General features: G+C 36.1%; 1 non-coding gene across 1 annotated transcript; it reads right to left on the reverse strand.

The window, feature by feature from the left end:
- Positions 1–2,364: 2,364 nt before the first annotated feature.
- On the reverse strand, positions 2,365–2,471 carry LOC132310878 (small nucleolar RNA R71). Its single transcript, XR_009482732.1, has one exon. It is a non-coding gene; the product is annotated as a small nucleolar RNA R71 (small nucleolar RNA).
- Between the last annotated feature and the right edge of the window lie 4,325 nt (positions 2,472–6,796).

Genomic DNA, 6,796 nt, shown 5'->3' on the forward strand with positions numbered 1-6,796 from the left:
AAGGGCCTTAGTGCACGAGTTCAGACCATTGGATGTGACACTTGAGCCTCCTATATAAGGATTTGGAGCCATGTTAAGAAGGGAATGGAAGATTCATCATACTTACACATCTCATATCACATATCTTGGAGAGGAGGCTAGAGATTAGAGAGAGCTTTACACATTTTGGGAGTTCTTCCATTCTTCTAGGGTTTCCATCAAAAAGGAGGTCATTTCTACCATGGAGATAGCCCTTGAGGGTTGGATGAGTACTTCAATGAGTGGCTAGACATCTACTTGGGGCTAGAGTAGCCCCTAAGTTTGCTTCCTAGACTTAGTGCTTTGTATATTTTTGGGGATTTACTTGTAATAAATGTTTTGATCTTGAATTTTTATATATATCTTGTGGTTTCTACTTGATGTGTATGGATTAATGCTTTCAATTGATTATCTATTTCTAATCATATGTCTATATATGCTACAATGGATGATTCATGTGCTTTTCTCTAGATTTAATGGAATTTATGCATGTCTGTGTATGGATGAAGTTAATCTAGTGATGATCAAAACATAGTGCTTAATTGAACACTCTTGTAATTTATTTGATGGTTTACACTTGTTTCTTAATGGATTGTGTCACACCTTTAGCTTACTTAGTTTAATTTCCATGTCTTTAGTGTAGATGTAGTGTAGTTGCTTTAGATTCATAGATAGGTGGACAATCTATTCTTATTCCTTTGTGTTCCATACTTATGAATGCAAAGGGTGTATGTTTCTAGATAGTTGTGTGTGCATAAATTGTGGTTTCAATTGTTAGTGTCTAGTAAAGTCAAGCTTACTAGTGAGCTCTAGTACCCCAAGTCCTCTCCTCTATATCTTTTTCCATACTTTCTAAATTGTTACCTTTTACTTGCTTTAATTTCAATTACATTGTAGTTTAATCAACCAAACAAACCATCTTTTCATCACTCGACCTACTAACTCTATATATTGTTTCCATTGCAAACATGCCCATAATCCCTTGGGACGATCCCTACTCACCCTAACTATATTTTTAGTTAGAGGTAGTAATGGCATTTATAAATTTAAAACTTGGCCATATTGCATATTCACATTCTTAGCACATTTTTAGACTTTGGTCACGCGACAACACCAAGTTTTTGGCGCTGTTGTCGGGGATTGAATTGGCAACGCCGCGTTTTGGCAACAATTAGGAATTAGTACTCTTTTGATCATGTCTTTACTTTGCTTTATTTTTGTTACTTATTGTGTTTGTTCTTATTTGGCTAGGTGAATTGAGTGAGTAAGTCAAGTAAAGGAGATTTGAAAAGCAAAGAGCTAAGCTAAGCAAAAAAAAAAAAAAAAAGGGGTGCTAAAATCTAAAAAATTTGCAAAGCATAGTAAGGCTTGGAAATCCAAAGTTAAATTGAAGTTGCTTAAGGACCCTTTGTGAGATCTTTCTAACTCAATCTTTAGTTAAATTGTCGGCCTGCGTGGTGGCAAGTTTTTAAATTCTTAGATAAATCGTGAGTCCGAGTGGAGGTAATTTACTTTTTCGTTGCATATTGTTCAAACATGGGAGTATGGGACCAATGTATGTGGAGAATGTTTGTTAATTGATTTGTTATGGGGGCGAAGGGATTGCTATTTACTTGTTATTTGTTTTGCTAGTGCATGTATGGTCGTAGGTCATTAAATCCTATTCTTGTCCCTCCTAATTTGCATCTTGAATTGGTTATTCGTAATCCTAAGGGAAGAGGTAGTTCGCATCACTCCATTTCATCAATGGAGGAGCACCATGACGACCATGTGGAGGACCTTGGTCACATAGACCAACAAGGCATCCTCTACCCTAATGTGCATCATGAAAATATTCAAGTACCATTAGGCATGCCAAGACCATTCATCCCACCACAACAATAAGGCCAAATTCCATTGGGAATGCCTCGGCCAATTTTTGCTCCACAACCTCTCATGTTTCAAGTTCATCAAGGTGCTTATGTAGCACCACCGGTTGTAAATCCTCCCATTACTTTAAGAGACCATTATGTGCCTAATGAATATAATGCACCTACATGCATTCAATTGCCCCCATTTAAAACACATCATTATGAGATTAAACCACAAACTATTCAAATGCTTCCCAACTATCATGGACTTCCAAGTGAAGAACCTTACAAGCATTTGGATGAGTTTCTTGAAGTGTGTTCCACCGTGAAATACACGGACATGCCAGAAGAAGTTTTAAGACTTAAATTTTTTCCTTTTACCCTTAAGAATAAGGCAAAATATTGGTTCAATAATCTTAGGCCTTTTTCGATAACTTCTTGGGCAGAAATGCAACAAGAGTTCTTGAAAAAGTACTACCCGGTATCAAAGACCAATGCTTTGAGAACTTTCATTCATGAATTTTCTCAAGGGGATGGGGAAATGTTTCTTGAGGCATAGGAAAGGTTTAATGACTTGCTTAAGAAGTGCCCACATCATAACATACCTAAGTGGCAACCAGTTCAATATTTCTTTAAAAGTTTACCGGATAATCACAAGGGTATGGTTGATGCATCTATGGGTGGTTCTTATCTCAACAAACATGAAAATGATGTTTGGAAATTGTATGAAAGCATGAGTGAGAATTCAATGCATAGATCTTTGTCCTCTAAAAATGGTAGAAACCTAGGTGGAAGGAAGAATGTTGGCTTATGTGACGGCCCTAGTTTTTCAAGCCAACGCGTCTTGTGATAAACCGAATTGACCCGATAACGGATCTAAATGCGGAAGCCAAAACTAAAAACAAGACTCTAAGAAGTTAATGTGACCTTCCATTAGGTCATGGAACTCAATGAGAACTGACGCGGGAGCAAAAGATTGAAAATAAGACAAATAAGCCCCTAGGGGCAAAATAATCATTTCACATGTAAATAATGTCCCTAGAATGTATATCATTCCCGAAACACATCCGTGACTTCTCACGGAACTCAAAGGAAAGTAGCGGAAGCGGAAAGTAAGAAAAACTGGACAAAAATAGACCCAAGGGCAATATAGTCATTTCTAAAACTATGAATTCGGGTGCCACCGAGCACACCGCTAGAAAGGCACCAAAAAACTAATCAAGATAGACTCAAGAATCACATGATTCAGAGTCTAGACGAAGGAGAAACAACATGAGGAAGAAAAATGAGCACTTAAGGCTAAAAGGGTAAACTGATAATTATCCAAAAAGATTCGGGTGTAACCGAGTACACCGTTGGAAAGACATTAAAAAATTAGTCATGTTCAAAAAAAAGTTCACTCGATTTGGAATCCGGACGAATAAGAACGAGCGAATACAAAAGTCGATGTCACGACATCAAGACGAGCACCCCATGAGCACCCACGAGCACCCTGACAAGCACCATAACATGCTAGGGGAAGAAAAGTTCCAGCTAGAACTGAGAGCCGAAACGAGGTCCGAAACGATTTTTTCTGGAAAAATACAAAGAAGAAACCCCCCCTAAAATCGAGTTTTCTACCCGACGACGTGAAGGAAAACGAGAAAAACTCACTGTGAAATACCCAAAATGCCCTAGATCAGAAGAGGTCAAAAGAGTCAAAAAGCTGCTACGGGATTTGTCTGCAACTGAGAGCAAAAATAGGCCATTAAACGAATTTTTATCGAAAAACATGAAGAAGAAACCCCCCCCCCCCCCCCCCCAAAATCAAGTTTTCTACCCGACAACGTCGACGGAAACAAAGAAAATATATTATAAAATAACCCAAAATACCCCCAAGAAAATTAGGTTAAGGAATTTAAAATCTTTCCGAGCTGCTGCCAAATGAAAGAAATGGGGATTCGGGAGGTTTTTAAATTGCCTAAATTGAAAATGCAATCTTAAAATACACCCATAAGACCCCTGAAAGTTTCAGATTGATCGACACATTTTTCAAAAAAAAGTCGATGAATAGTACCAAGTACTAAATTCTCAAGTTTTAAAAACATATTTATAAACTTTAGAATTAATGGCCTTTGGCCTTATGTCATATATACAAAATAAGCATTCAAAAAGTGTACTTAGGCACACATTACATATTTGGAATCAAGAATACAAGTTTTGATATGTAAAACTACAAAATGACATTTCATGCTAACATTTGCATGAAATGTAAACCTAAAAGCAACAAGTCATCTAAGGAATAATGTGCACCTCGAACCAAGGTATCCGTACCTGAAAATAACTCGGTAACTTCGGGGTGATTAAATAAGTTTACTCGTAGGGAATGAGCATGCATCGACCTAGCATTTTACAATAAGATCACCTTATGGTGAAACATACTAAAATGGCTCATGCCACCTAACGTCTATGTCAAAATGAGACTCAGGGATCATCCTAAGCTACTCATGCAATTGAAATGAACTACAACATACAATTATACATGCTCAAGTACACTAAACCGTATTAAAACATGATGTACGACACACAAGCATACATGTTCAAGTACCGTAAATCATGTTAAATAAGATAAGCAATAACTAACATACATACATAAGTATCCGATATAGGTAGAGTACCCATAGATCAAGTATACAAGCACTAGTATACTAAGCTAAACGAAATACACATAAGACAAGTATACATAGCACAAGTATGCTAAATGAAATTTAAACTCATGGAGCAAGTATACAAGTTCAAGTATGCTAGATAGGATTCAAATACCCAAAAGAAGCATCAATTCTCAAGCTACAAGTAATCCATGATTAACAACTTGAAATTAAATGTGAAATCAAATAGTGGAAAGACTAGGACATGCAGTTGCTAGAGCAAACAAGTATTTTCTGGTAATTACGACCCATAAGGGATCACATAGTGTGCACTTATGACTTAGAGGACACTTGTCCACATACTAGAGCCAAACCCTAGCCATCACATAAATTATGTCCTGACAAGCTTTCCAAAATCAATAAGTTCAAAACTTATACAAAATCAAATGCACCTTACCACATTCCATGCACAAGTAAGGTTGAATCTATACAAACCATGTCCTAGAATTCAAGTCTATATAACATATGACATATTATGTCCTCAATATGTAATTTATACACAAAGTAAGAATATTTTACAGCAATTGAACCACATTACCTTCCTAACCCACAAGTACTAAATAAGCTTCAATTTAGCAACAAGCTTTCAAGGTAAACAATTGTGATATTCTAGCAAGGTATATACCTACACAAGATATATTTAAACAAGTTATTCAAGACAATGATATCACGTATATTCTACCAATCAATTTAAGTGACTACAACACTTACAATAAAATTAATTAAGCTAATTAATTAATTTTTTCTAGATTTTTAAACAACTCTAAATATCCTCAAATTAACATATGTTAAAGAACTTACCAAGGTCTACTTTAATATCACATTACAAGTTGATTTAATGCTTATTTCAACTATGTAAATTAATCTTTCACAAATGATCAATATTAAATTAAATTTGCAATTTTTATTCAAATGCTCCCAATTTAATATATGTTGATAAACATATCAAGGCCTAATTTACTAGCATGCCACAATTTAATTCCAAGTTATACACAACCATATGAATTAAATCTTAAATATAGAAATTAATTAAATTAAATTTTAAAACTTGAACAAAGACATGTTTACAAATTGTATATGCTTATATAACAATCAATACAACATAAATATAAACCTAAGACATCTCCTACCTCAATTTGAGATGAAAATCTCAAATCCCCACCGAAAGAAAAGTGCTTCGAATTCGACGATACTTCGGGGTTTTGTCAGGGATAACACAATGAACAAGAATCCCAAGGAAGCTCCATCAAAATCACAACTTGACTTCAAACCCAAACTCAAAATTTGGCCAAAAACGGGCTCTAATAAGGGGGAAAGGTAGAGCATGACAAGGCCTACGATAAATGTTAAGGCCAAAGACTTTCTACCAAGGAAATCAAGTGGAGGAGAAGAAGAAAAGGTGGCAGCCCAAGGAGGTCCCATGGCTGCCGGCCAAAGAGGGACGAAGATGATGGAAAAAGTGACTTTTCACTTTAAGACATTCTATTTATAGGAAAACCCTAAAAGTGCCCCGAAAAGGCCATCCAGAAAAGTGGAATTTGAGCAAACGCGCTCAAATGGCAAAACTCCATGAATGAAAAAGAACCAAGATGAGAAAATATGAATAACGAAAGAAATGGTGTCAAAAACTGAGTCCTGTGTAGGAAGATATGCCCTGAACAAGTTCTAAGAGTATGCGACTCGATAAAAACTGAAAATGAGTCCTGCACGAGAATCCAGGCTCAAAACGAGGCATTTTTGCAATAACTTTCATTAATTGCATAATGACCCCTCTAAAAAGTGAAAACTGCACTATTGACCCGGAATGAAAATATCTTCCAAAAATATTTTCTTAAAAACCCCTGAAATAAAATACCTTCAAAAGATATTTGTGAAAAACACCCCAAGAAAAGAAAAAGATTCTGAAAAACTATGCATCCATGCCCCTATGGACTCCGGGATCAACCAGAGTACTTTCCTACAAAAGTTAAGATACGTATTTCGTGGAAACCACTTAGAATGAAGATACCTGAAGTCAAAAACTAACTCCGAACATAGAAAGTGAGGTTATGCCAACAAAGTGACAAACGGGGAAAAGGCAAAATAGGGAAAAGAACGAAAAGTGAATAGTGTCGAAAAACGAAAAATGTGTAAATGACTCGGTCCTTAAAGGAAGTTGTCAATCCAAAGGAAAGACTCTCAGAAACCATTTTCGAACACTCGAGATGACACTAAGTGACAAAAAACCAAACTCAGAAAAGA

Source organism: Cornus florida, unplaced genomic scaffold (assembly GCF_030987335.1).
Source record: "Cornus florida cultivar Cherokee Brave unplaced genomic scaffold, ASM3098733v1 CherokeeBrave_3.0.0_Hap2_Chr05, whole genome shotgun sequence".
In the NCBI taxonomy this organism is placed as follows: domain Eukaryota; kingdom Viridiplantae; phylum Streptophyta; class Magnoliopsida; order Cornales; family Cornaceae; genus Cornus; species Cornus florida.